Source organism: Dunckerocampus dactyliophorus, chromosome 8 (genome assembly GCF_027744805.1).
Source record: "Dunckerocampus dactyliophorus isolate RoL2022-P2 chromosome 8, RoL_Ddac_1.1, whole genome shotgun sequence".
In the NCBI taxonomy this organism is placed as follows: domain Eukaryota; kingdom Metazoa; phylum Chordata; class Actinopteri; order Syngnathiformes; family Syngnathidae; genus Dunckerocampus; species Dunckerocampus dactyliophorus.
The window spans coordinates 3,356,211-3,363,918 of NC_072826.1; the positions used below are offsets into that span (position 1 = coordinate 3,356,211).

At 41.1% G+C, this 7,708-nt stretch overlaps 1 protein-coding gene across 3 annotated transcripts in view; it reads right to left on the minus strand.

The window, feature by feature from the left end:
* The window catches only part of LOC129186821 (sodium- and chloride-dependent GABA transporter 2-like), a 30,897-nt gene extending 25,264 nt beyond the window's left edge, over positions 1-5,633 (minus strand). Inside the window, exons 1-2 of one of the 3 annotated variants that reach the window (XM_054785460.1) lie at positions 5,457-5,633; positions 2,624-2,804 (exon numbers count right to left, since the gene is read on the minus strand). The gene's annotated coding sequence lies outside the window, so the exon portion shown is untranslated. Of the gene's footprint in view, positions 1-2,623; positions 2,805-5,456 lie in introns of those variants that run through there. The other 2 variants (XM_054785462.1, XM_054785459.1) reach the window with 2 other exon arrangements.
* Between the last annotated feature and the right edge of the window lie 2,075 nt (positions 5,634-7,708).

Consider the following 7,708-nt stretch of genomic DNA (forward strand, 5'->3'; position numbering starts at 1 on the left):
TAGTGGAACACATGACAGAGAAGATGGTTATATAAATACACTGAAGTACAGTGAGAGAAGTGGAGGCAGCTGAGCATGAGGGGAGGAAACGCAGGGGACTGTGCATGATGGCAAACAGCAGGTGACATAGGAGCAAAAAGAGTCCGGCAGCTTCCAGGAAACTGGCACAAAGAGGCAAGAATGAAAACAGCAATTACATAGTATACACACAAGGACCTATTAATACACTCTGGTAAAGCTGATGATGGAAATAATAATACAGTGCATCATAATTAAAGTGTCTTTGAGTAGAAGGGTGCTGTCTAAATATGAGTAGTGTAATAGTTAGGGATGCTCTGATCAGGGTTTTGTGCTGCCGATGATCCATGAGTGAGATCGGCCGATACCAATACCGATCACTTTATTTACCAAGCACATCTCCACTCAAACAGTGTGGCCATCGTCTTTATGCTATTTTGTGCTCATTTGTCATATACTGTAAATGCATAAATTATATTATTATTAGCAAATATTCTTTGACCCTTTGTGAGCTACTCAAAATCCGCTGGACAAGACATCATTATTATAGTGACAACAAGAGAGCAAAATTGTTCCGTGACACTTAGTAGTTAGTACGTACCCCATGAACGTGGTACCCATTTCCCCGTGGGACAAAAACGAGCTCCATACTAATCACATTGCTTCTTTGTTTAAAAAAACAAAAACTTTACTATGGTAAAAAGTCGAGAAGCTAGGCAGATAACTCTAGCTAGCTGGCTACTTGCCGCCAGTGACAGCTAGGCAAAGCGTGTCAACAAATATGCAAAAAGAGTCAAACCGCAATAGATTTGATAAGGGAGTGATCAACACGCTGGCACAGCATGGCTTGGCGTAGCCTGTATCCAGCTGTCAAATAAGGGACAAAGTGCGTCGCTTGTCAGCTACGGGTGTTGGCAACCCTACGTGACACAGCACACATGTACGGTTTGCCGCCGCACACCGATCAGTTTTCGTGATAGGCTTTGAAAGGCATTATGGACATATGCCGGTCACGTGTTTTTTACAGAAATCTGTATAGCATGTATTATTATAAACACAATGTTTTGTGTGTCTGTAGCTGTAATGCATATAAGCTACGTTTGTATGAAGCACTGTTGTGTACTTGCGCCACCTTTTACATATATTACAAATAGTTACACTGTAACTCTGCACTTGTGCACTTGTCCAATGTAATAGATGTTATATGTCACATACAACCATGTAACATTAACGAGCGGGCCGGTAGGACACAAACATTAACAACATTTCAAACTTACAGCTCCCATGTCTGTGCCAACTATCCATCAGACATTTTTAAAGATGTGTAGTGAAGCCTGTTTTTAAAAAAATTCTAATAAACATAACATTAACAGGCTGTAGCAACACACATTACTGCTGACACATCACTAAAAAGTCACTGTTGCATAATGGGGCACCTTTCATGCTTCTTTCCTGTCATTTTGTCAGTTTCCTGTTACCCCTTGGGTCGCAGTTTTGTTATTACAGAGAGAAACATCTTACATAATCTCGTTTGAAGACTTCTTTATGTTTAGGTGCAATGTTTGCCACAAATAAAGCAGAAATGCACATCATTTTGTGAGAAAACTATCTGTAGCCGTGATGAGCCTTGCTTGTGAGAATGCTCATTTTTGTTTGCCGATAGAAATTGAACTTTTTGCACCGTGAACACAATGACCGCAGTCTTGCCCGCAAGTGGGTCACAAGAGGGCCAAAGCTGCTTGGCAGCAGAGTTACTTTTCTCCTCAATGTTGCTTTTGTGTGGCCTGCCTTCGGCTTCACTGTGGGAGTGTGGCAAATTATCTTGCAAATATGTGCGTAAAATGATGCCTCGGCCCAAAGTGACCACATATGGTTCGAGCTGAATAAAGAAGACGTGTCATCAAGGCAGAGTTTGACCTGACCACGCCTGCTGAGGGGCGGGTCCAAGTTATTTATTAATACTTCATACTATTATTGTAATGTAGTTACATTCCCATTCATTTTTAGTAATACCGTCCTGGCACATCTACTCTGTGGCAATGGAGTTGGACTAGATTTTAGCTGCATTTTCCCACCAGCCCATCTCCCAAATTGCATTTATTACAATTGCAAAAACAGAAACTTTTAGTGGGGCTTTGTTTGCATAGGGAGGAGAAGTTGTATTTCTAAGATGGAGCAGGTCCTCAAAGAGAAAGTTTATTTACAGATAGCGAGCTGCTTAATAACTAATTAAATGGGTAGTAACTATTTTTTTCTACCTTATTTACTCCCATTGTAGTTTATTTACTCAACTCAACAGTAATGATTGTTATTCTAAAAATTTGCTAGTCGGGTTGGTTGGACATGTGTTTGTTTTGTTTTAAAGTCTAGTTCATTGAATTTTATCATTTTTTCCACAAATGATGTCCATCCATCCATTTTCTATACCGCTTCATCCTCATTAGGGTCACGGGGGCCTGCTGAAGCCTATCCCAGCTGACTTCGGGCGACAGGCGGGGTACACCCTGGACTGGTCGCCAGCCAATGGCAGGGCACATATAGACAAACAAGCATTCACACTCACATTCATACCTATGGACAATTTAGAGTCGCCAATTAACCTCACCTGCATGTTTTTGGAAATGTGGGAGGAAGCCGGAGCACCCGGAGAAAACCCACGCGCACACGGGGAGAACATGCAAACTCCACACAGGAATGCCCAGGGGAGAATCGAACCCAGGTCTTCCCGATCTCCAGGCTGTTCCTGTGTTGGCCAACATGCTAACCACTAGACAAATGATGTATTTCTGAAAAAATAAATACAACTATGTTATATAACAATTAAAAAAATTGACAAAAATACACTGTTAAACATAAATAATTGTATCTATTTTTTCCACAAATAGTGATTCATATATATTACAAAATATGTTAATAAATGTAAGCGCTATTATAGACACATTTTTGAAAAATTGAAAGAAAACAGGCAGAGGGCCAGACAGAGTGGGCAGAGCTAATTAAAAATTGTGGACCGAACATACTTTAGACGCAACTGGAATGCTAAATGCCGGAAAATACTCTCCTTTCCCATTTTGATTTTCGGTAGGTGCTGCTGTTTTGGTTAGTGACTGAGTTCAAATGGGCTGAGCTGTTAAGTCATCACTATCCGTGTGTGAACAATATAATGTCTATGAACTGAAGGTAACTACAGTTACTGCTTTGACTAGCGCTGTTGCGCACAGGCCCATGCATACTTGCATGAATCATTCTTCACTGCTCCTTTCAAATATAGAAAGACAAGGGGGTTGTTTTGACAAATAACACATCTGGACACTGCAGATGTAGCGGTATCAAAGTGCACATGTCACAGCGTGTCACAGGCGCGGTGGGGAGGCACACTTTGTTCGAGATGCTATCCGTAAAGGCGGCCTGAAAACAACATTCTCGGTGGACACTTTGTCACTCTGGCAGCTCCCTGCAGAGCCGCAGCCTAAAAAGGACACTCAAGAACACCTTGAGATGAGAGACGACTCCGCATATTCGCAGGGGTCACAAACCATATCCATTTGTGGTGTTGTCGTATCATCTCTACCAGTGGTTTTTGCCACCTCCGCTCGCCATCACAGTTTTGCTTCGCATTTGTGGCTTTTACAATTTCAGGAACATTTGATTTGAATTCAGTTTTACCAAGTTATTTCATTTCCATCCAATGGGTTGTGATAGGAAGCCATGCTCTAAAATCGATACTCAAATCAAAATATCGATACTTTTGATACTTTGGTCATTTGAGGTGATGTTTGTTTGAAACGATGACCCATCGTAAATGGAGCCGTGTGTGAATTGTGAAAGTATAATGTTTAAATTGGATTTGACAAAATAAGAACCTATCTGTCAAAATTGACAGCAAATACACAAAATATAAAAAAAGATTGTCTTTTTCTTAAAAATATATGTATTTTATTTTTTTATGAATCAAATATAAATATATTAAATCAGTCAAATAAATTAAATATATAAAAATATTTATTATAATATTAAAAATATCTGCAATCCCAGTCAGGATTAGCGGCAAATGAGATGGATGGATCGATATTAAAAATACAAAAATTAAAAATATGACTCTATTAAAAAAGTAAGAAAAAACAAAATTAGTAATAATAATAAAATTAAAATATGTATACAAATACGACCAGTCCAGGGTGTACCCTGCCTCTTGCCCGAAGTCAGCTGTAATAAACTCCAGCATACCCCCTGTGACTCTAATGAGGAGAAGTGGCATAGAAAATGGATATATATATATACAAATATGAAAAATTATGTTAAAATAATAAAATAAGCTTCTTTTTGATGTGAATTATTTCCAGGCTTTCGAGGGGCCACACAAAACGACATGGCTGGCTGAATCTGGCCCCCGGGACTTGAGTTTGACACCTGTGGTGAATTTCACCTGCTGCTCAACTAGTCAGGGGCCGAACTCCACCAAAATATGGCATTTTGTTTGTTGATTGTTCATTACTTTCTGATTTATTGTCACACGGGTTCAAGTCTTGCCTGTCAACAAGCAGTTATGTAATCCAATGTTTATCTTTGTAATTGCAACGAACGCGTTTAATCCGCAGGAGGCCGCTGTGCATAAAGGCCGTATTAAATCGTGTGTTATTAGAAAGGACTGATGTGCCCTGGCTGGGTCGCAATTGCGAGAATGAATGCGTCATTTATCAGCAATTATTTGTGTGGGGACAGATGATAAATTGGCGGTGGTGGTGGTGGTGGTGGTGGTGGTGGGGGGGTGTTCAAAGAAGACTCACCAGGGTCTTAGACTTGTCAGTGTGACATTTCACAAAATATGTGATTCTGTCAACAACCCATGTCTATTTTGAACGACTCGGAAAGCAAACTTCATAAACTTGGCAGAGTGAAGGATATCTATTTATTTTTACAGGCCTGGCACAAGTGGGAGGCACAATGATGCAATTCTCTGTCTTAAGCCATGTACAGTATGCACGGTTGAAACAGCTGTTCATCAACTTAAAATAGAATCAATTCACAATTTGCTTCTTTTTTTTACATTAATTTTTTTACTAATTACACCCACTTTTTTCTGTATTCTTTTAAATGAACACATTATTACAGCCACATTGGTTATACTTATTTGGCAGTATTTGAGTGAAAGTGCAACAGTGCATTGGTTTCTCATAATAAATGGCAAGCGTGCACTGCCTGAGCTGTTACTCTAAACAAGTGAAAAAGCTGTTCCTGCTGCTGGGTAGCCACTAACCTTTACCCTACATAATGTGGCAACAAGCGCCAAGAATAAGTGCACAAGAACACAAAAGCCCAGCTGGTCCCTGAAGTACTCGCCTGCTTGTCTATCCGGTCAGTGTAACCTCAGCACGAGTGTTTACACATCACACATCACAGTTTAAGCAAAGAAATTGGAAGAAAAGCATAGATAGTACCTGATAAAGGCAAGTCACAACGTTAACAGTCCATTCATCCTGAGGTGGAGCTCATCTGCAAGTAGGTCTAGCTAGCTCTGATAAGGCTGAGCCCATGGGGAGTGCTTTGAGAGAGAGAGAGAGAGAGAGAGAGAGAGAGCGAGAGCTGTGCATGTGCAATAAAGAGAAGAGCAAGATGGACTAGCCTCGGAGGCGAGATGAGGGTAGGCGGGGGGCGGGGGGAGTTAGTCTGTGTGTTCCACGGCGCGGAAATACAGGCGGGGTCTATTCAACAAGGCCACATGGTTCCAGAGTGCAGTGGGGGCATAAGTGGGGGACGCGCGCCACAGTTAACAGGCCTTCCTGTGTGGCTCCAACTCCTCTAAGCTACTCATCTGTTGACAAGTTTCACAAGGTGAGAGTCACACAGTAAAACAGGGTTATGACATTCATGAGGGTTCTAACAGTTCAACGGTGCTGTATATACAGTACACAGTAGGAGTATCTGGCCAAGTGATCACTGCATTGACAAGAAGTGAAGAAAGTGAAAGCGAAAGAGCTTCCACTCACACAAGATGTAGAAGTTTGTCTCTGCGAGTTTCTGTACATTTGTGAGGTCAGAGGTCATTGTGTGTGTGACATGTTTACTGCATCTTGCTTACAGCACAGAAAGGCAACGTTTTCAAATGACCTTCAAACCTTCCATAATCGAGCTTGTATTTTAATCAGGAACTCTACTCTCCAATCGTCAATCATAGCAGAGTCCGACTGAACTTGAATCTTAACTAAATAGCTGAGATTGCTGAAGTCAAGTTGATTTCTCTGGGTCCTCATTCTCAATTGAACCTCTTTCTTTTTAACTTTCATGGACTGTTATCTCAAAGCAAGAGCCCAATCATTTTTAATGTCTGGCACAAAATTGGCAGCGATTGGAGGACAGCGGACAAAGCAGTCAGCACAGTCCACACACCACACCTTCACATCTCCACTGGTTATAACGTTAATTCATCGACAGGCGTCAAAGCAAGTCAATTTATCTTCAGTGACGTGCACTCTATTCATCAGTGGCCAATAGATGGCGCCCGATCACCGCCTCAGTCAGGTTGAACGACTCTACTTGACCTCCAGCTGTACCCACTAGTGATGGAAATTTCGCCTCTTTTTAGAGAGCCGGTTCTTTTGGCTCGACTCACTAAAAGGAGCCGGCTCTTTCAGCTCCCAAATGACTCCTCAGGTTTTTATGTTGTCTTAAATTAATTTATTACCAAATTATGTGTATTGTGTAATATTACTAATGTAAAACGCATTATAGGAAATGTTTATTATTTAAATGAATTTATTAAAACCTCAATGAACAGCTACAAAAATATAATGTTGTACTATAAAGCACAAAAAGACCCAACTCGATAGACAAATTAGGTCAAAATAGGTCAAAGTTCTTTATGCAAATTTTGATTTACAATCAAACAACACAAGGTCAAAAAAACACAACAAAACATAAATGAAGAAGTGCAAAACAAACAGAAAACCGCATCCAGGTAACAGTTGTGTCTTTACTGATGACTGGCATTAAAAAACCCCCACATGCCTCAGCTTCAAGGGGCTGATTTTTCCTTACCCATTCTGTGTCTCGGCAACCTGTCTCCCTCCCTCCTGGCAACACTGACTGAAGTGATGTGCCAGCCACAAGCCAATCGGCTCAAAGAGCACCACAGTGTGTGTTTAACCCCGCCCCTCCCCCTGCTCAGTGTGGACACAGAGACGCTGCCACACATCTTAACCAATGACATGCGCCTTTAAAGGAAAAAAAGACTAGGAAAAAAATAATCGTCTCCCAATTGGCTTCCAACGACGCCAGACGGCTCTTAGAGCCGATTCGTTCGTGAACGACACATCACTTGTACCCACGTCACAAGAACCCTTTTCAGGATGCTCAGTGTATTATACTATAAGCTATACAAGCTTTGTGTCATTGGTGACAAAGCAAATTAGTGTAATATCTAACAGTATAGCTCGTTACAAAGAACAAGGCTGAAAATGGCCGCACCTTGGACAAGCTGGGTGGACTTTTTAAGTAGGTGCAAGTGCAACAGTAAGAGTTTGAAGAGGGTGACGATTATTTTATTTTTAGCTTCATTACCTGAAGTGCAGCATTACTTGTTGCAGCGTTATCTCTACTGAACAATGGCAGCACGCTGCTTTCATCTCATGCGCTCATCTTTGTCTGTTTATAGAGGTTCAAAAGTGTTCAAAAACAGGTGCACTGCACCCCG